We start from the raw sequence: 23019 nt of genomic DNA, 5'->3' as shown, positions 1-23019 counted from the left end.
CGTTACGGTCGCAGGTTCGAATCCGGCCTCGGGCATGGATGTGTGTGATGTCTTTAGGTTAGTTAGGTTTAAGTAGTTCTAAGTTCTAGGGGGCTGATGACCTGAGATGTTTAGTCCCATAGTGCTCAGAGCCATTTGAACCATTTTTTTGTTCCTTGTACGTCTCATGTTGGTACATAGCACTCTCAAAAATCTCATTTCATTAAGTAAAGTCATCTACCAAAGATCGTACACCCACATATACGTCAAAGCGACGTGCGATGCTCCTGTCGACGGTAAAATATTTGAACGTAGCGGCAGAATGTATATAGATTTCACTTCGCTGATATACCAGAAAAACGTGGTGAATGCGATACTACAACATTTATCACAGTAAACACTACAGGTCAACAATTACGCGTATGAGTAAACGGAAATAATATTCTTAAGATCAGCGTGAAATAAAATAGCACATAGTACAACGTCTATCTGAGCTACGATAACATCATTTTGACAGGACATCACAGGCGTGCACAAGCGAGAGACAAGACGGGGCATATGCCCCTCCTGGAATATGGGGGTATCGACCTTTTTGTTCACTACAAAATTATCACGTGTTTCTATTGCTGATTTTCTGCGAGTCTACTAAACCACAGATGTAGCATTTCGAAAAGCTGTGTTAATTACAATATATAACTTGGGTTTCTTTTACAAAATTTTGTTTATTTTTGACACGATCACTTATTGTAACACAATATTTGTTTGACACTCTGTTCATTGGAAATCGAAGTTTTCCTGGCGCGGCGTCGCGTTCGGAACCACCCTGGAGTACTAGTTCAGGTGTATTAAAGTGGCATTTATTGAATATAACTTTGGTTCCTATCCAGCACGGTTTTGTGAGTTATTCTAGTTTTCTTTACTACATCGTACATTTCGTTTTCTACATCAACCTGGAATTATTGTTGAATGAATAAAAATACTTTTGTAAATAACCTGTTGGAGGCGATGGATTTTATCACGGAAAGTATACAATTCCTGCTCCTTAGGTCAAAAAGATGGCGTTTTTATGCACATGACTAACGTAAATCTACGTAATCTTGATCACGTTGAGCCCATAGATGATATTAATGTCAAAGAATAATGAAAATCACCTCATCGGTATTTTTATGCATTCATTGTGTTACGACCAGTTCCGTTTCTTTAACATCTCCAGGATGCCGAGTTGTTCCATCTATATCTTGACTACAGCACAACTCGGCAACCTGAAGATGTTAAAGAAATGATACCGGTCGTATCACAATACATGTATAAAACACATAAAACGATGTACCTTACACATACACTGAGGTGAAAAAAGTTATGGGTAACGTCCTGATATCGTTCGGTCCTCCTTCTGCCCCGCGTATTGCAGCAGCTCGACGTGGCATGAACTTAGCAAGTCGTTGCAAGTCCCCTGCTTAAATAATGAGGCATGCTGCGTCTACAGCCATCCATAATTGCGAAAGGGTTGCTGGTAGAGCATGTTGTGCACAAACTGACCTGTCGATTATGTCGCATAAATGTTCGATGGGGTTCATGTTGGGTGATCTGGGTATCCAAATCATTCGCCGAACTGTCCAGAGTATTCTAAAAACCAATTCAGAACAATTGTGCCCCAGTGACATAGCACATTGTCATCCATAACAATTCCATCGTTGTTTGGTAACATGAAGTCCATCAATTCTGGAAATGGTCTCCTAGTAGCCGAACATAATCATTTCCGGTCAATGATCGGCTCAGTTAGACCACAGGACCCAGTCCATTCAATGTATACAAAACCCACACCTTTATGGAGACACCACCAGCTTGCGAAGTGCCTTGCGGACATCTTGGATCCATGTTTCACAATGTTTGTTAATGATTCATTTAAATTTTTTATAATTTTTTTGCTTCAAAATTTTTCGCATATTTGTACTTTATTTATGTAAAGTAAAATGTACTGTACTGGAGGTTGAAGTTCTTTGTATTGTACGTGAATAATGTAAGTAAAATACTATGTAAATTGCTTATTATGTTAAATAATTTCCTGATAACATTTCGTATTTAAAAATATTTTGTGTGTATAAATTTTCCATGTTGATGTAAGTTTGATAATTTAAGAACTGGTCACCCTTAGCAACAATATAAGAAATATGTGTAAAGTAAAAGCCAATGTGCTTTTGTTTAAAACGAAAGTGGCTCTGGAGAGTGGGAATGGTGGCAAGGACGAATTGGCGCGCTACCTAGACCAAACGCGAGAAGTAAGTCACACAACCTGTAGGCAAGACCTTAGTGGAGCAGGAAAAGCTTTGACTGATAATTCGCACAAAAATGCCTCGGATGGAGACTGCAAACGGTTTGCGGCATAGCTGCGAGATGTTGGGCAATTGTATGTAGAATTGACCGACGCCAAGAAGAGAAATTGAGCCCACATAACAAGAGGCTTGCAGGCCATACTGTGGGTAGTGTATCCGCCATAATTGTCCGCCACACCCAAGCCTACAGCTACGAGATAAGATCTTTATAGTATATTTACTTATTTACATCGTGAACCATTAATTTAAACTGTGTTTTAATTATCAATCTTGAATTTTAAAGAATTTGATTCGCACTCTTATTTCATCCCATTCATACACCTGTATAGGGTTCTTCCTTGGTGTCTTATGAATCCGAGTGTCCTGTTTTACAAACTTCTGAAGTTCCAATCAATATAAAGAGGCACCACTTAAACTGTTTTTGTGTTTTTCTTAACAATTGCAAAGTGTTACAATAAAAGCATGCTTACATAAAATTCAGTCAGAATGTAGCCAAGTTACTAGAATGTGGTAAATTATTATACAGAGTTAGTTCAAAGAATAGTAGATTTTGAAAGTAAATTGTAGAGAGAAAGAGGTTTTCTTGAAGTGAAATGATCTATATAAAAAGTGTGTGCTTTAGCATCTAAGTATTTTAGTATGCTACTAATAAGGCGAGTACACCGTTCGCTTGTTACATATTTTTAAGAGCTTCAAACAGGAGCGACTGCAGTAATGGATAGGAACAGTGATTGTTGTGTACAGATGCTAGCTGAGTTGGCCACCCTTCGCTCACACCTCCAGACTGCTTTGGCTTCCGTCACACAGCTTGAGGCTGCTGCTAAGGGGTGTCACTGTAGGGGATCGAACGCGGGGAAGCGAGGGACATCGATTGCGTCCCACGTGTCCTTCGGTCGGTCCACTGCTGTGGCCGCCGTGGTTACTGCCTGTACTGAGGTTGACCCCTCACTCATGGTCGAGTGGAAGATTTTTCCAAAGTCTGGCAGGCAGCAAAAAACTTTCCGAGGGGCCAATCGTAGGGCCTCCCCGGTTCGTTTGGCGAACAGGTTTCAGGCGTTATCTGTGGCTGACGATGTCTCTGAGATAGATGCAGTCGTCCACCCTGTTCCAGAGGAAGCTTCTCGGCCTGCAAGGTCTGGGCATTCACATAGGATGGATTTGCTGGTAGTTGAGAACTCCAACGTTAGGCGCATAATGGGGCCCCTTAGGAACATGGCTGCCAAGGAGGGGAAGGAAGCCAGTGTGCACTCCGTGTGCATTCCATGGGGAGTCATTCCGGATGTGGAAAGGGTGCTTCCGGATGCCATGTAAAGTACAGGGTGCAGCCAACCAATGACGTGTGTCGCTTTGGATCGGTGCAGATTCTGACTGGTTTCGGGCGGCTAGCGGAAATGATAAAGACTGTCAGTCTTGCTTCTGAGATTAAGGTGGAGCTCACCATCTGCAACATCGTCGATAGAACCGACTGTGGTGCTTTGGTGCAGAGCCGAGTGGAGGGTCTGAATCAGAGGCTCAGGTGGTTCTGTGACCCGTGTAGGCTGCAGATTCCTTGACTTGCGCCATCGGGTGGTGGGTTTCCGGGTTCCGTTTGATAGGTCTGGAGTCCACTATACACAGGAGGCGGCTACACGGGTAGCGGGGGCTGTGTGGGAGGGACTGGGCGGTTTTTTAGGGTAGAGGGTCTCAGGGAACCACAGAAGGGTCGTCCGTCTAAAAGTGGGCAGGTAAAACACAGTAAGGTAGTTGTAGAAACGATTGGTAATGTAGTTGTAAATTGTCGTAGCTGTGTTGGGAAAGAACCAGAGCTCCAAGCCCTAATAGAAAGCACTGAAGCTCAAATAGTTGTAGGTGCAGAGAGCTGGCTAAAGCCGGAAATAAGTTCAGCCGAAATTTTTTCAAACGATCTAACAATGTTCAGAAAGGATAGATTAAATACAGTTGGTGGCGGAGTATTTATTGCTGCCAGAGGTAGGTTGCCTTGTAGCGTGAAGTAGATAGTTCGTGTGAAATAGTATGGGTAGAGGTTATACCTGACAGTCGGACTAAACTATTAACTGGATCTTTTTACTGACCCCCCTCCTCCCCCGACTCATAAGGTATAGTTGGTGAACAGTTCAAAAAAACTTAAGTCGCATTTCAAATAAGTACCTCGTTCAAACAATTATAGTCGGTGGTGACTTTGATCTACCCTGGACATGCTGGAAACATTATACCTTTAAAGCCGGTGCAGGCATAAAACTTCCTCCGAAATTGTACTGAATGATTTCTCAGGAAATTATTTTTAACAATTAGTTCATGAGCCCACTCGAAGAGTAAATGGTTGCGAAAGCATACTTGACCTTTTAGCCACAAATAATCGTGGACAAATAGTGAGTATTGTGACGAATACAGGGATTAGCGACCACAAGGCAGTTGCTGCTAGGCTGAATACCGTAACACCTACAACCATCAAAAGGAAACGCAAAGTATCTGTTTTTCAAGAAGCTGATAAAAATGCTCTTAACGCCTTTTTAAGAGACATTCTTCACTCTGTCCGATCTGATCATGTAAGTGTAGAAAAGTTGTGGAATGTTTTCAAAGAGATAGTATCTACAGCAATTGATAGATATATACCACATAAATTAATATGTGATGGTACTGATTCTCCATGGTACACAAAACGGGTCAGATCGTTGTTGCAGAAGCAAGGAAAAAAGCATGCCAAATTTAAAAGAACGCAAAATCCCCAAGATTGGCAAGGTTTTACAGAAGTTCGAAATATGACGCATACTTCAATGCTTTTAATAATTTCCACAACGAAATCTGGCAGAAAACCAAAAGAGATTCTGGTCATACATAAAGCACACCAGCGGCAAGACGCAATCAGTACCTTCACTGCGCTATAACAACGGTGAAGTCACTGATGAAAGTGCCACTAAAGCAGAGTTATCAAATACGGTTTTCCGAAACTCCTTTACCAAAAAAGAGGAAGTACATATTCCCGAATTACAATCAAGAACAACTGCCAAGTTGAGAAACATAGAAGTAGATGTCCTCGGAGTAACGAAGCAGCTTAAATCCGTTAATAAAGGCAAGGCCTCCGGTCCAGATTGTATACCAGTCAGGTTTTTCTCAGGGTACGCTGATAAAATAGCTCCATATTTAGCAATTATATACAACCACTCGCTCACTAAAAGATCCGTACCTAAAGACTGAAAAATTGCTCAAATCACACCAATACCCAAAAAGAGAAATAGTAGTAATCCGCTGAATTACAGGCCTATATCCCTAACGTGGAGTTTTGGAACATATAGTGTATTCGAACGTTATGAAGTACCTCGAAAAAAACGATTTATTAACACATAGTCAGCACGGCTTCAGAAAATATCGTTCTTGGAAAACACAACTAGCTCTTTATACTCATGAAGTAATAAGTGCTATCGACAGGGGATGTCAAATTGATTCCATATTTTTAGATTTCAAGAAGGCTTTCGACACCGTTCCTCACAAGCGTCTTCTAACCAAACAGCGTGCCTACGGAGTATCGCCGCAGTTGTTCGACTGTATTCGTGATTTCCTGTCAGAAAGGTTACAGTTCGTAGTAATAGAAGGAAAATCATCGAGCAAAACAGAAGTAATATCCGGCGTTCCCCAAGGAAGTGTTATAGGTCCTCTATTGATCCTGATCTACATTAACGACATAAGAGACAATCTCAGTAGCCGTCTTAGATTGTTTGCAGACGATGCTGTCATCTACCGTCTTGTAAAGTCATCAGATGATCAAAACGACTTGCAAAATGATCAAGATAAGATACCTGTATGGTTCGAAAAGTGGCAATTGAGCCCGAAGATGGAAAAGTGTGAAGTTATTCACATGATTACTAAAAGGAATCTGCTAAATTTCGATTAAGCGATAAGTCACACAAATCTGAAGACTGTAAATTCAGCTAAATACTTAGGGATTACAATTGCAAATAACCTAAGTTGGAACGATCACATAGGTAATATTGTGGGTAGAGCAAACGGAAGACTGAGATTCATTGGCAGAATACTTAGAAGGTGCAACAGGTCTACTAAAGAGACTGCTTACACCACGCTTGTCCGTCCTATTTTGGAGTATTGCGTGCGGTATGGGATCCGCATCAGGTGGGACTGACGGATGACATCGAAAAAGTACAAAGAAGGGCAGCTCGTTTTGTATTATCGCGAAATAGGGGAGATAGTGTCACAGACATGATACGTGAATTGGAGTGGCAATCATTAAAACAAAGGTGTTTTTCGTTGCGTGTGGAACTTCTCATGAAATTTCAATCACCAGTTTTTCCTCCGGTTGCGAAAACATTCTGTTGGCACCCACCTACTTAGGGAGAAATCAGTGCACGCACAGAAAAATTTAACTGCTCGTTTTTCCCGCGTGCCGTTACAGAGTGGAACGGTAGAAAGACAGCTTGCAGGTGGTTCATTGAACCCTCTCCCAGGCACTTTATTGTAAATAGCAGAGTAATCACGTAGATGTAGATGGCCTATATATATATATTACGGGGCTTTTTCTCTTTTAAAAACGTGTCTGCACTAATGTTGTTTACGTGACGTAGCATTTATTTGAAGAAGCAATTTATACAGCAACAAAAAAGTAGGCAAAATTCATACTTCTGCTTTTCTAATAGTTTACTGTTTCATTGCTTGGATAGTCTGTCGACCATTATTACATATTTTAAACCACTAAACGAACTTTGAACTGTGTTTTCCTAGCTTCAGTATAATATTATTCACACTGCGTTTCAACTTAGCCGCTGGGTAAAATATTAGGAAAAGAATTGAATAGTCTGATTTAATCAATTAGTCACATCACAAATCCTGTAAAAAGGGTAACTCTTTCGATCAGCTTTTTCTATTAACAAGACTGTCCTCCCATAGTGTACCTTTCTTGGAAACTAAACTAAATTTTAGTAAGATGGTTGTTCGTGTCTCTTCCCGTAACAGAACTATTTGTACTGTTGGGGTATAGTATACGTGACATCATAGAGATATGCTTTTCTGTTATTTAGGTAAAAGCATACTAAATTACAACACTAGAGATCGGGTTGTACATGGCTTCGTAGGGTCTACGCCACAGTTGAATCCTACCATCAGCTCTTATCATCTGATATCGGGACTCACCTGAACAGTCGCCGGTTTTCGGGTCGTCTAATGTCCAACCGACACGCTCACGAGCCTACAAAATGCGCTGTAGACGACGTCGTGCCGTTAGCAAAGACACTCGCGTCGCTCCTCTGCTGCCATAGCCTATTAATGCCACATTCCGCCACTCTGTCCTACCGGATACAATCCTCATACGCCCCAGATTCAGTTCTGCGGTTATTTCATGCACTGTTACTTATCTGTTAGCACTGAGAACTGCACTGAAACGACGCTGCTCTCGGTCGTTAAGTGAAGGCTTTCGGGTACTGTGTTGTCTGTTGTGAGAGGTAATGCCTGAAAAGTGGTATTCTCGACACAATTTTGACACTATGGATCTGGGAATGATGAATTCCCTAATGATTTGTGAAATAGAATTTCGTCTACGGTTAGCTCCAACTTTCACTGCGCCTTAAAAGTCATAATTTAAGTCATGCGGCCAGAATCACTCCAGAAACCTCATCACATAAATCATGATTACAAATGACAGCTCCGACAATGAACTGTCGTCTTATACCTTTTGTAGGTGATACTACCCCCATTTTCACATGTTCACATCGGTACCAAGTGACTTGTTAGCTCAGTGTAGAATTAAATGTGAATTCAATTTAAGTCTCAGACTAAGCCACCTTACAAACACTGAATGGATACTTTTCAAATAACTGATATGTACTTTATATCAAATTTAATTCTTGGTGTTGTACACCTTCTCAGATTCACTGAATCTGTTATATAAAAAACGGCAATTTTAGAACCTTGCCCCATCTTTGATGAATTTATGCGAATGCCCATGCAGTACATGAAGTGGGCGCCAGAGAACGAACTGGCGCAATGTTACGAATATTCTATCCGTGGCGTCAATTGTGAGACGAAGGAAGAATGAGGGTGATGAGGTAGTTGGCTGCTCAAAGGACAAAATCTCCCAATATTGACTGTTTGCAATGAGTGTTTGCATTGAAAAGTTATCTCCATTCGTTCATTTGTCCACTACTTTATTCTTCTTCATTGACTCTAGGCGTTACATTTACTGTTGTGTTATTGGTTGATGAAAAACATGGTATGACTTGCAAAGTTTTAATAAAAAAATGAACGTTGCTCGACTGCCCGGTCATTTTAAAACAAACCTTCCTTTATTAGCGCAAGAATTGAAATACGATTCGAAGGAAGTTATCTCCAACGATTTAGTTCTTCCTTTACTTGGTTGTAAAGATTCCATAAATGTTGATTTACGCCGGGCTCCTGATACCTAAAATTGCACGTGCCAGTTTACTCTTGCTGGTAGGTTTCCTGATCCCTACAGGGTAATTTCCAGGTACGCGACATTTGAGGTGACGCTTCTAGTCGTCGTTTTGTTATGGCTATCCCATACAAAGAAATTATGATCGTCCGCATGTTTGGAACAAATGGCTTACCTTCTCTTGGGACGACGTCTTTTCCTATCACAACTTTCCCTACATAGGAAGTTAATCCTTGCTTGACTGCGGGTTCGCTATCTACAGTTCTTGCCCCATCGTCCCTTTTCTGGACAGTCACATTGAATGAAAAGGAACCCTTTTCTACTTCGTCTTGAGCCAAAGTTAAGGGGGGTCAGCGCTGAAGTAACATCTCCTTCTAAGAAGTGAGTTGTGATGGTTGCCTCAAGTTTTACCTTAAAAAGTCCGTTAACCGGACTATATTCCCGTCCCGTGCATTCTTTTTGCGTAAACCAGCTAACACGTGTAGATTTCTTCAGGAAATGTCAGCAGAAGTTTAGAGAGTTGTAACTCCTTCGTAAAAGTATATACTGATCTCCTTTCCGCCAACGCGTTGAGTGCATGGATCCATTTACAGCATTCGATGCACATGGTATTTAGAACCTCGGGACTAGATGATACGACTGATTTTGAGGAAGAAGTAAGAAGGTTTATGTTTTAAGTCTCATAGGTTTTAAGTCTCACAGGTTTTGCCAATACATATAGAAACCACGTGAAACCAATATGGGGATCGCCGGACGCACACAGTCAAGTTCTACACCTAGCCCACTTCCTATAGCAGCACTACAATAAGCACAAGCATAACAGCGCTCCTCAAAACATCCAGCCCATTCCTGGCAATGTAGCTGAAGCAGCCTTTTGCTCCTCGGTCTCCTACATACATTCGTCATCACTGATAATACTAACCCTGACCATATCTTGGCCCTAAACGTGCAAGATATCGTTGACGCTCAACTGCTCCATTCACCGGCAACTGCAATTTCTTACACTTCAAACCAGAAACAGGTCATGGCATACAATATAACATACATACTGCAATAAACACAACACTGCTGTCTGAGACGACTCTATTACACTCCGCAACCTTGATGAATGTGTTTGCCTTTCCTAGAAATCCTAGCATCATATACAAAATCGCTTTGTAGCCCCCGCCTTGGGAAGCCACAAAAAATATTCTTTCTCAAATGCAATCAATCTAGTGATACCGATCTTCAGCAAAGTTCTTCATTCTCTGCTCCCCAAACGTATCCTCAAGGACCACTAATGATTCCTCCCTCTTCCCACCACGAAGTACGCCGCCCAACCGGACTTAATCGCAGACAATCGCCTCTTACGCGTAGTTCACTTCCTGTACTAAGAAACCCACAACTTTTGATACTTCCTCTTCCTATCACAAGAGCCGGCCGGCCACGGTGGCCGTGCGGTTCTAGGCGCTGCAGTCCGGAACCGCGGGGCTGCTACGGTCGCAGGTTCGAATCCTGCCTCGGGCATGGATGTGTGTGATGTCCTTAGGTTAGTTAGGTTTAAGTAGTTCTAAGTTCTAGGGGACTGATGACCTAAGATATTAAGTCCCATAGTGCTCAGAGCCATTTGAACCATTTTTGAACCTATCACAAGACACCAAACAGCCTAAAGTCCTGTATGGCCTCCCAATATCGTATCGGACCTCCTTTAGCACATAGTAGTGCAGCAACTAGACCTGGCATGGGCTCAATAAGTGCTTGTACCTTCCTTGTAGAAATTTAAGCCATGCTGTCTCTATAGCCGTCCATAACTGCGAAAGTGTTACCGGTGCGGGATGTTGCGCACGAACTAACCTCTCGATTATGTCGCATAAATTTTCGTCGCGTGATATGGGTGGTCATACCATCCGCTCAAATTGTCCAGAATATTCCTGAAACGAGACGCGAACAGCTGTTGCCCAGTGACATGGCGCATCGTCATCCACAAAAATTCCAACGTTGTTTGGCAACATGTAGCCCGTCAGTGCTGAAAACTGTCTCCAGGTAGCCAAACATCATCATTTCCAGTCAATGATCGGTTCAGTTAGACCAGAGGATCTAGTCCAGACTATGGTAAACATAGTCCACACCATTACGGAGCCACTAACACCTAGCAGTGTATCATGTTGACAACTTGGGTCCATGGTTTCATGGGGCCTGCGCCAGACACGATCCGTCCCATCAGATCTTACCAGCTCAAATTGGGTCCCATCTGAGGACGCCACGGTTTCCCAACCGTCTATGGTCCAACAGATATGGTAATGAGCCCAGGAGAGGCGCTCCAGGCGATGTTGTTAGCAAAGGCACTCGCGTAGGTCGTGTGCTGCCATAGCCCATTAACTCCAAATTTTTCCACACCGCCGTAACCAGAGCAGTAGCAGTGTTCCTTATCTGTTAGCACTGACGACTCTACGCAAACGCTGCTGCACTCGTCGTTAAGTGAAGGCCATCGGCCACTGCGTTGTGCTTCGTGAGAGGTAATGCGTGAAATCTGGTATTCTTCGCACACTGTTGATTGTGGATCTAGGAAAATTGAATTCCTTAACGAGTCTCCGAATGGAGTGTCACATGCGTCTAGCTCCAACTACCATTTCAAGTTCAAAGTCTTAACTCCCTTCTAGCTGCCATAATCACGTCGGAAACCTCTGCACATGAATCACTTGGCTACAAATGACAGCTTCGCGTATGAGCTCCAGTTTTATAACTTGTGTGCGCGATACTACTCCGATTTGCACGTGTTCATATCACTGTTCCATGACTTTTGAAATCTCCGTGTACTGTGAAAAATGAGTACAATTTAGATGTCAAACTAAATTATCTTAGAAACGAATGGATACAAATCAAATGACTGCTGTGCGTTTATGTACGTGATACTACCGCCATTTCTGTGTATGCATATCTCTAGCCTATGACCTTACGACTTATCTTAGAAGAAAGATTAAGGAAAGGCAAACCCACGTTTCTAGCATTTGTAGACTTAGAGAAAGCTTTTGACAATGTTGACTGGAATACTCTCTTTCAAATTCTAAAGGTGGCAGGGGTAAAATACAGGGAGTGAAAGGCTATTTACAATTTGTACAGAAACCAGATGGCAGTTATAAGAGTCGAGAAGCATGAAAGGGAAGCAGTGGTTGGGAAGGGAGTGAGACAGGGTTGTAGCCTCTCCCCAATGTTATTCAATCTGTATATTGGTCAAGCAGTAAAGGTAACAAAAGAAAATTTCGGTATAGGTATTAAGATCCAAGGAGAAGAAATAAAAAATGTTGAGGTTCGCCGATGACATTGTAATTCTGTCAGAGACAGCAAAGGACTTGGAAGAGCAGTTGAACGGAATGGACAGTGTCTTGAAAGGAGGCTGTAAGATGAACATCAACAAAAGCAAAACGAGGATAATGGAATGTAGTCGAATTAAGTAGGGTGATGCTGAGGGAATTAGATTAGGAAATGAGACACTTAAAGTAGTAAAGGAGTTTTGCTGTTTGGGGAGCAAAATAACTGATGAAAGGTTGAAGTGGAGAAGATATAAAATGTAGACTGGCAATGGCAAGGAAAGCGTTTCTGAAGAAGAGAAATTTGTTAATATCGAGTATAGATTTAAGTGTCAGGAAGTCGTTTCTGAAAGTATTTGTATGGAGTGTAGCCATGTATGAAAGTGAAACATGGACAATAAATAGTTTGGACAGGAAGAGAATAGAAGCTTTCGAAATGTGGTGCTACAGAAGAATGCTGAAGATTAGATGGGTAGATCACATAACTAATGAGGAGGTATTGAATAGAATTGGGGAGATGAGGAGTTTGTGGCACAACTTGACGAGAAGAAGGGACCGGTTGGTAGGACATGTTCTGAGGCATCAAGGGATCACAACTTTAGCACTGGAGGGCAGCGTGGAGGGTATAAATCGTAGAGGGAGACCAAGAGATGAATACACTAAGCAGATTCAGAATGATGTAGGTTGCAGTAGGTACTGGGAGATGAAGAAACTTGCACAGGATAGGGTAGCATGGAGAGCTGCATCAAACCAACATGACTTTTTCTTTTTTTTTCCACCGCAATGTAAACAGCGCCATCCCGTATTTTCTACGCAATACATGGATGATATAAAGATGAGCCCTATCACCATTTATTTCCTGTACATAACTGACGTCACAAAAAGTCCCCTTCTGTGTATTGACTCCAATATCCTTATCACACTGTCCTCTTAGCTGTCCATCTGAGTCTCCGTTCATCCCAATTATTCTGCCAACTCCACATTATAACTTCACCTTCTTGTGTAACGAATGGTATATCTCCACCAATCTCAACCAGGAATAAATATAGGGAAAAGTAAAAGTTCATTTTGTCCCAGAGACCTTTACCCCACAACCCACTTCTGTTCAATCCACCCAATTAAAACAAATACTTCAGTCCAACAGTCAAGAACTAGCTTTAAATTCACGCCTAATGTCCTTCCAAAAGGAGGCCCACAGTAGGATAAAACCGCTTTCTGGCTGAACATGGAAATCACATCCTATGAGCAACATCCATATAACCATCACTTCCACAAACGCATGCATGTGTCCTCAAGTCGTACTACTCTCTATGAGGTCACACCGTGAGGTCTCACCACTCTCTCCAAGTCCTCGAGCGATGTGCACTCAACATCTGAATTTCATGTCCCACCTATATCCTGTATCAGCTTGTTAAGACCCCACATTCCCTAAAACTCACAGATTGTGTTCCACTGTTCTACATTTCCCATTAACTTGCGTCCTAGTATTCCACTGGATCTTCTGTCCTTGACAGCTTTGGTTTCCACTGGATCCTCTATCCATGTCACCCTTGGTCTGCTGCCGAAGCTCTTTCAACACGTATCGCTTTTCAAATCGTAATCCTGCAGCTATTTACCCACGATTCAGGATTATTTTGAGTGCTTACCTCCCTTTACTGTAACATGACAAAGTCTAATAGTTAACCATCTTACTAATTATAACCGGCCCCACTCACTCTGTCCCGAATGAGGACTCCATCGATACTCTTTCTACTCTATTGAAATCATACCATTTCTTGAACGTAGATTCAAACAAACAGTTTCCTTCTCCATAAACATAATTTTTCACGTAATATTGCCTCTAAAATACGTCTTATCCAGATTTATTATCTACAATTACCAGGAAACTTTACCATCACCTTCTGCATGGAGCATCCTTTGAAACATTTCATTCCATCTACCTTATTCACATTCCTTTCCTTACCGCTTTATTTTTCCACCTTCCCTTTCCCTTACCTCCCCATTTTTTCCCTCCTCCCTCCCTCCACCCTCACCACGCTTCCTTCTGTAACTTCAGTGATTACCCAGATGCTATTGTTAACATAATTATGGTTTATTCTATTAGTTTAAATTGCTTCTGCATGTGATATTACTGTTAAATATACTTTTATGCATGACGCATATCTGTCTGATTTAAGTTGAACTGTTAAAATGATTAGGTTTGCTTACTGTTTGTCACATAGTTTTTACTCTTTATTGCCTTTTTTGCATCTATTTTCCACAATTATGCTACGAGGTAGCAACGTTAAGTGTGCTGCCATGTAGCAATGTTGTGTATCGTACTTTCTACCACGATGCCCTACGAGGTCCTACCCTCTCTGGATTTATATTTTAGCCCTTCGTATTACCTTTTATTTTACTTATGTAGATTAGCACATTTACGAAATGTCTGCGCCACTTATGCTGTATAAGCATTTTTGGACATTGCTTGTTTTTAAGGTTGTGGATTGCTATGGAAACAACCTGTCCAGAAATAAATAACACAGCCCGATGTGGGGGCCACCTCCCTAGGTTTCCCAGTAGCTTCTAACTTGACCTGCATAATTCGCTACAGAACTCCAGTGGCATTCACTTGGGTCGGAAAGTGTATGTATCGAAATTATTTAATGTTATTTTGTACGTACATTTAACTTTGCAATCCGTGGCATGTACCATTTGTGAGATATAATCCATTTATGCTTTGCACTCGTACTTACAATAAACATGTGTTTTGATGTGTTGTAATTTTGAATTTTTGTAAATAGGTTCGTTCGAAAATGGGTGTTAACCCGAAACTGGTCACCTACTGCATCAACATCTAGTTTATTCACAATTCTAAGTGTTGTTTCAGCTCGAAACCGGTCAGCTACTGAATAAATATCTATTTTATTCTCAATTCTAACTGTTGTTTTTCATCACAATTCAGTAAGAATTTCTGTCTCGTAAAATCAAGTACGCTGTAATTATGCACTCAACCTCTCATTGATGTCATAACCTTAGTTTTTTGTAGAAAACAGTTATTGTAAGTCGACCGCAATGTGAGTACATAATTTATTATGGAGTATACTGTTGCGAAACAGATCATTGCAGCCAATTTTCCATTATTTTAACTGTGCTTTGTAACTCTTACGCTATTACCGTTACTGTTTATGCGAGATTACTTCGGGGTGGTTGGCTTGAAGGCGGGGAGGTGAGGGAAGACGACGTAAGGTGTTAAATTTTTTATTCATGATGAGATGTTTTGACGGAACGTAATGTAAACTTATTTTCATACTTATAAAAAACATTTGATCACGTTACTATAATAGGAAAGTAGACGTGAAAAGTTGGTGCTAATTAGTGTCAGCTCACTGAACACTTCCGATTTAAATCTAACTGTACAGGACCGTGACCACCTGCATCTTTCGTTATTTGCTTGTTTACTGTGACAAATAAACACAACTTTCTGACTCCATTAGTTGCTTAGTGCATAGGTTACCTTCTTTTGCAAGAAGAACTACTATCCATTTTAAAGGCAGTTACTCCGATACCATTAAACGCTTGCAGTAATGAACAAATCAGTGAATGAATTTGAATCTGACGGTACTGGTATCGTTGTACACCTAAGTGTGACGTTCATCCCTTGTTCCCGAATGAAATGACTTCGGAGACACAGAATATTAGCGATTGAGTGGGACTCTCACCTAGTAAGTAGCCTAATATAGTGGATAAAACCATTAAGAGAAATACCGAATTTCTTAGTTTTCTTTGTTTAGTCTTACATTCCTCTTCAGATCTCTCCTATTCTTCTACGAAAGTGGGCTAGTTACCTAGGAAAACTCATTTCTCAAGATTTTAATTGCATGATATGTTATTTTGTTTCGTGCCAGATTAGTAGCAGGTTCTCGTTTCGTACGTCCTACAAAACGCATGGAGAGAATGTAGCACACTCCAGTTATTACCGTACCAGTGTTGCCATGTACGCTGATATTACACTGATTTATTTTACTTACGACTTTCTTGCGTGTTCTGTGAACGAATACACCTGATAGAAACTACGTGCATGCAGTCTGTGAAACTTTCATAAGAGTTGCTTCTCATTCACCGTTTGATGACGTGATATGGCTTTATAGCTTTCTACTACTCCTTACCATGAGATACTGTTTTTGCACCAATTACGAGAATTATAAATTACAGACGAAGAAAGCTCTCCGTCCCCTCAATGGAAGCGACAAATTTTCCTTTACTTCCATTGCACCACTACTATGTACGGAACGGGCTCCAACCTTCCAAACTGGTACCTTAAAACGCCCCCATATGAACCACTCATGCATAAACCTCGTATTTATCCGCACGGTTAAGAGCGTGTCTCTGGTTACTGATAAAATTCGCGCCACATTTCGCAGTACAGAATCTGTCTCCATAGCGTTCGCCGTCCTTACCTGGTAGCGCATTTATTTGCACTTTTGTTCCGATGACGGACAGATCGGTTCCAGTATGTAATAGGCCTGCCGCGGTGGTCTAGCGGTTCTAGGCGCTCAGTCCGGAACCGCGCGACTGCTACGGTCGCAGGTTCGAATCCTGCCTCGGGCATGGATGTGCGTGATGTCCTTAGGTTAGTTAGGTTTAAGTAGTTCTAAGTTCTAGGGGACTAACGACCACAGATGTTAAGTCCCATAGTGCTCAGAGCCATTTGAACCAAAGTATGTAATTGTCTGCGTAACCTACAGATACCTATTCCGACAGTCCGCATGAACAGCAACGTTACGCTCCATGGCAGTGGGTGACTGCCTCTCACACCACCATGTCATCAGTCTCGTTTAGTCAACAACGGAGATCCAAGTACTCTAAATAATTAATATCTTAATTAAACGCTGATATTTATTATAAGCCAATTATTGGAAAACCAAGCTAATCGTGTATAATGCACCTGTAAGCCACTGCAGATATCTACGAAAACAAATGTTGCGCGAATTAGTCTGATACTGTTATTTCATCCGTGATATTGGCGGAAACAGATTCCCGCTGACCGCCAACCCCCTGTCCACCTCTCTCCCCCACACCCAAAAAAAATTAGCTTACAGTTCCGACACTGCCAAGAAAAGCAATACCAGATACCAGTCGCAGGCAATGCAGTACAAAAGAATCGACGTTGAACAACTATGATAAATTTAGATCATTAAAAACAATAGTACAACTCTTCTTCTTTTTACTTTTAACTGCGCTTTTTACGCTTGTATCAAGGTGCCTTCAGCAGCTGTTTCACTTTATATGCCCGTATTTCTAATTCTGTTCCTATCTCTTACATTCAGCGTACTTCTTTCCATTGCGTTCTTTGTCATTCAGGTTTTTCTTACGTGACACGTGTATTACGCATTTTTATCTTTAACAAAGCCTTTCATATAAAAGTCTATGCTCCAGGATTTTTTCACGTACCTTATTTTTTCCTTTGATGCAAATGTCCAAGTGATGACAGTTATTTAACGAGTTAGGTCCAAGACGTTATTCATTTTCTGTTCACCTCTTTCTCTCCCCCCCCCCCCCCCCTACTGTTCATCTCCTCTTCTATTTCTCTGCCCATAACTTCGTAACCATCTCTCTGTCCATCTGCTCTTACTTCCTATCTCTGTCATCTACAGTCCCCACTGTCCACATACTCCTACCACCTCCAATTTTCTCTTGTATCCTCTCTCTCTCCATCTCCTCTTCGTCCCTCGCTCTCCCCATCTCCCCTTCCCTCTCTGTACATCTCCTCTTCCCCTTTTCTGCCCATTTGCTCTTCCCCATCTCTATCCATTTCCTCCTACCCTTCTCTGTCCATTTCCTCCTTCACACTTCTCCTGCCCCTCCTCTAGCACTCCATCACATCCTCCCTCCTCTCGCTGTCCGTTTCCTTATCTTTGCTTTCGGTACATAGTACTGGCGTAAGGTTGCCTGCGAGTGGAAGGACCGGGCCAGATAAGGATTAGACATCATTCGTAACAAGGTTTTTATTTACACTCTACAGAATCTCAACAGGACCTTGACATTTTAAGACAAAGCTATGTAAAATTAGAGAACAATTACTGGTAGTCTATCAGCAATGTTATAAAATATTTCAGTGAGATCGAATAAGAAAATGGTTGTGTTAACTCAGACACTTGCTCTCAACTCCCCAAAAGTCATTCATGGGAACATGAAGTATGAAAGTTTAAATTTACAACAAATATTATTTTCTTTCCGAAAATATAAAAGTTTTGTGTGCCACTCTTTACTGTTTTCGGAATTCTTAGAGCGAATTTCAGTAAGAGAACCAAGATAAAATTTCACCAATTAATATTACATAACAATTCCTTCAAAGGTTCTAATAAGGCAGTCTTCAACACAGCTAGACCAAAGACATATTTTGAATGTGTCAGACTAAAATACAGCAACTCAGGTTTACCTAAAAAGAATTTCATTAAAAGGAATTAAAGCTGTTTGATATGAAAGAGCCACACGTCGGGCAACGTAGTCTGCACGAACGGACTCGAAATTCCGAGTACTTAAAGCTGTTCAGATATACAGCTCACCACATTCTTCCTCTTCTAAGCAACCAGTGGAAACACGCCCCAAGTCACAAACATACAATAACAACCTGATGGCCGGCGTTTGTGGCCGAGCGGTTCTAGGCGCTTTAGTCCGGAACCGCACTGCTGCTACGGTCGCAGGTTCGAATCGTGCCTCGGCCATGGATGTGTGTGCTGTCCTTAGGTTAGTCAGGTTTAAGTAGTTCTAAGTCTAGGGGACTGATGACCTCCGATGTTAAGTCACATAGTGCTCACAGCCATTTGAACCAATAACCTGATGAATAGAGAACCAATTTTCAAGTTGTTGTTGTTGTGGTCTTCAGTCCAGACAGCCACAAATTCCTCTTCTCAACCATTCTGTTCAGTACCTCCTCATTAGTTACGTGATCCACCCATCAAATCTTCAGCATTCTACTATAGCACCACATTTCGAAAGTTTTTAATCTCCTCTTTTCTAAACTATTTATTCCATACAAGGCTGCACTCCATACAAATACTTTCAGAAATGACTTCCAGACACTTACATCTATATCCGATGTTAACAAATTTGTCTTCTTCAGAAACCCTTTCCTTGCCGTTGCCAGTCTACATTTTATATCCTCTCTAATTTGACCATCATCAGTTATTTTGCTCCCCAAATAGCAAAACTCATCTACTACTTTAAGAGTCTCATTTCCTAATCTAATTCCCACACCATCAGCTGCTTTAATTCGTCTGCATTCAATTATCTTCGTTTTGCTTTTGGTGATGTTCATCGTATATCCTCCTTTCAAGACACTTCCAAGTCCTTTGCTGTCTCAGACAGAATTACAATGTCATCGGCAAACCTCAAGTTTTTGTTTCTTCTCCATGGATTTTAATTCCCTCTCCAAATTTTTTTGTTTCCTTTACTGCTTGCTCAATATGCAGAGTGAATAACATCGGGGATAGGCTACAAACCTGTCTCACTCCCTTCTCAACCACTGCTTCCCTTTCGTGCTCCTGAACTCTTATAACTGCCGTGTGGTTTCTGTACAAACTGTAAATAGCCTTTCGCTCTCTGTGCTGGACTCCCGCCACGTTCAGCATTTGAAAGATAGTTTTCCAGTCAACATTGTCTAAAGCTTTCTCTAAGTCTACGAATGCTAGAAACGTAGGTATGCCTTCCCTTAATCTATCTTCTAAGATAATTCGTAGGGTCAGTATTGCCTCACGTGTTTAACATTTCTATGGAATCCAGACTGATCTTCCCCAAGGTCGGCTTCTACCAGTTTTTCCATTCGTCTGTAAAGAATTTTTCTTAGTATTTTGAAGCCGTGACTTATTAAACTGATAGTTCGGTAATTTTCATACCTATCTACACCTGTTTTTTTTATTGCAATTATTCTATTATTCGCGAAGTCCGAGGGTATTCCACTTGTTTCATTCATCTAGCTAACTAGTTGGTAGAGGCTATCAGTAGTTCTAATGGAATGTTGTCTACTACCGGAGCCTCGTTTCGACTTAGGTCTTTCCAGTAAAACGAATAAAACTTAAGTCATCATAATACACGCTGTCAGCGTAGACAGAACATATGTGCAAAGTCCCTAAAAGATAATAGGGTAACTGGCAAAGGCACCCACCCCAACTCACACCTGATAGTAAAGAAGTTTCTCGGCCAACCGAGATTCAGTTTCAAATTACGCCACGAGGTGCAAACGGCAAATACTTAATCGTCGCGCGGGACGGCTGATGAACCTCACCTACATAAACACAAGTTTGGCCTTGATGTATAACTCGCTAGAATACAAGCAACAAGATTCGCCCCTCTGAGGTGCACAAACTTGTGGTTTCCAAATAATGAAAGAAAGTTACTTGGCGATTTAATACCCAATGCACTAGGCAAGACAAATGTTATGGATGTTATGATTAATGACAGTGAACATAAAAGCGATTTACAAAACAACAATGCTGTAATTTAAAATATACAGTCAAATCATAACTCTATGACAATTACGGAATGGAAACCTTTGTGTTCTGATACGGGCGACACACTCCTCAAGTCGCCTGGGAAGACAGGAACAGAGAAAAACAATAACAAGAGGCTGAACCGAATCTGATATTGAAGCAGCAGGGCCCAAATATGCGCAGGAAGGGACTCAGTCACAATTATCACGCTGACAGTGGGGTGAAGATTAGTCTTCATCAATGCCGCGTGGTCTCGGCACTGAAGCACTGAACTAGAAGTAAATCATCGAGCATACGAAGCCGCCGTCTGGTGACAAACAGCGGAAATATTTGTAGCCACCAGGAGCTGTGTGAATGACCTACTCGGAAAAAGGAGTACAGTCTCCACTCCCTTTCCGGCGCACGTCCGTCACGTGCGGAAGATGCTCAGTCAGACCAACTCGGAAGTCACACGGAGAGCAGAACAAACAGCCGGCCCTTTGCCCACAGACCAGCGCTGACCGTGCTGCTTCGCTGACTGTCCCGCCGCGGAAAACCGCCACAACGGCACTCGCAGCAAACGTCACGCCCCCTTCACGACTGCATTCCAGGAGACGTGGCGCGAGCTATCGATCACGCAGCAGTTGACTTTTCTCTGTCCATCTCCTCCTTCCCTCGATCGGTGCCCTTTTCGTCCTTCCCCCTCTCTGTCCTTCCATCTGTTCCTCCCCATTCTCTAATCACAATATTTCTTCCATAAAGTAAGTAATATATGTATCCAGCTTAGTTGAAATTAATCTACGGGTTTAGAAGGAGCTGTTTACCCATGACATTGCCCGTATATGCACCTGTCACATATATTTTACATACATCTTACATACTTCACACATGGTTTTTACACATTATTCACCCGCAAATATCACTCTGCATTTTTTTTTCACGCACCACAATATTTGTGACGTCATATCTCCTGAAGTGTGCACCGTACAATGATATCATCTACTAGGTTCATCGAGTCATATATTTGGATACTGTCCGCGAAATATGTTACGAATAGAATCATTGGTGGAGGAGTAATCCACTACTGGCCATTAAAATTGCTACACCAAGAAGAAATGCAGGTAATAAACGGGTATTCATTGGACAAATATATTATACTAGAACTGACATGTGATTACATTTTCACGCAGCTTCGGTGCATAGATCCTGAGAAATCAGTAACCAGAACAACCACCTCTGGCCATAATAACGGCCTTGATACGCCTGGGCATTGAGTCAAACAGAGCTTGGATGGCGTGTACAGGTACAGTTGCCCATGCAGCTTCAACACGATACCACAGTTCATCGAGAGTAGCAACTCGCGTATTGTGACCAGCCAGTTGCTCGGCCACCATTGACCAGACGTTTTCATTGGTGAGAGATCCGGAGAATGTGTTGGCCAGGGCAGCAGTCGAATATTTTCTGTATCCAGAAAGGCCCGTACAGCTGAAATGTAGGGTTTCGCAGGGATCGAATGAAGGGTAGAGCCACGGGTCGTAACACATCTGAAAAACTGTCAAAGTGCCGTCAATGCGAACAAGAGGTGACCGAGACGTGTAACCAATGGCACCCCATACCATCACGCCGGGTGACATGCCAGTATGGCGATGACGAATACACGCTTCCAATGTGCGTTCACCGCGATGTCGCCAAACACGGATGCGACCATCATGATGCTTAGAAAGAACCTGGATTCATCCGAGAAAGTGACGTTTGCCATTCATGCACCCAGGATCGTCGTTGAGTACACCTTCGCAGGCGCTCCTGCCTGTGATGCAGCGTCAAGGGTAACCGCAGCCATGGTCTCCCAGTTGATAGTCCGTGCTGCTGAAAACGTCGTCGAACTGTTCGTGCAGATGGTTGTTGTCTTGCAAACGTCCCCGTCTGTTGACTCAGGGATCGAGACGTGGCTGCACGATCCGTTACAGCCATGCGGATAAGATGTCTGTCATCTCGACTGCTAGTGATACGAGGCCGTTTAGATCCAGCACGGCGTTCCATATTACCCTCATGAACCCGTCGATTCCATATTCTGCTAACAGTCATTGGATCTCGACCAATACGAGCAGCAATGACGTGATACGATAAACCGAAATCGCGATAGTCTACAGCCGGCCTTTATCAAAGCCGGAAACGTGATGGTACGCATTTCTCTTCCTTACGCGAGGCATCACAACAACGTTTCACCAGGCAACAGCTGTTTGTGTATGAGAAACCGGTTGGAAACTTCCCTCATGTCTGCACGTTGTAGATGTCGCCACCGGCGCCAACCTTGTGTGAATGCTCTGAAAAGCTAATCATTTTCATATCACAGCATCTTCTTCCTGTCGGTTAAATTTCGCGTTTGTAGCACGTCGCTTCGTGGTGTAGCAATTTTAATGGCCAGTAGTGTAAATTGGAACGTCACGCATGATACGGCAGTTTTTCACGTATCTCAGTGGTTATAACGTCATATTTTCTGAGCCATGTGTCGTTCGGTGATAAATTTTTGCATGTACTTTCAGTATCATATGTGAATACCGTCTACAAAATGCGTT

The sequence above is a fragment of the Schistocerca piceifrons genome, chromosome 5 (genome assembly GCF_021461385.2).
Source record: "Schistocerca piceifrons isolate TAMUIC-IGC-003096 chromosome 5, iqSchPice1.1, whole genome shotgun sequence".
Taxonomy (NCBI): domain Eukaryota; kingdom Metazoa; phylum Arthropoda; class Insecta; order Orthoptera; family Acrididae; genus Schistocerca; species Schistocerca piceifrons.
Note: the sequence above shows the minus strand (reverse complement) of the source record.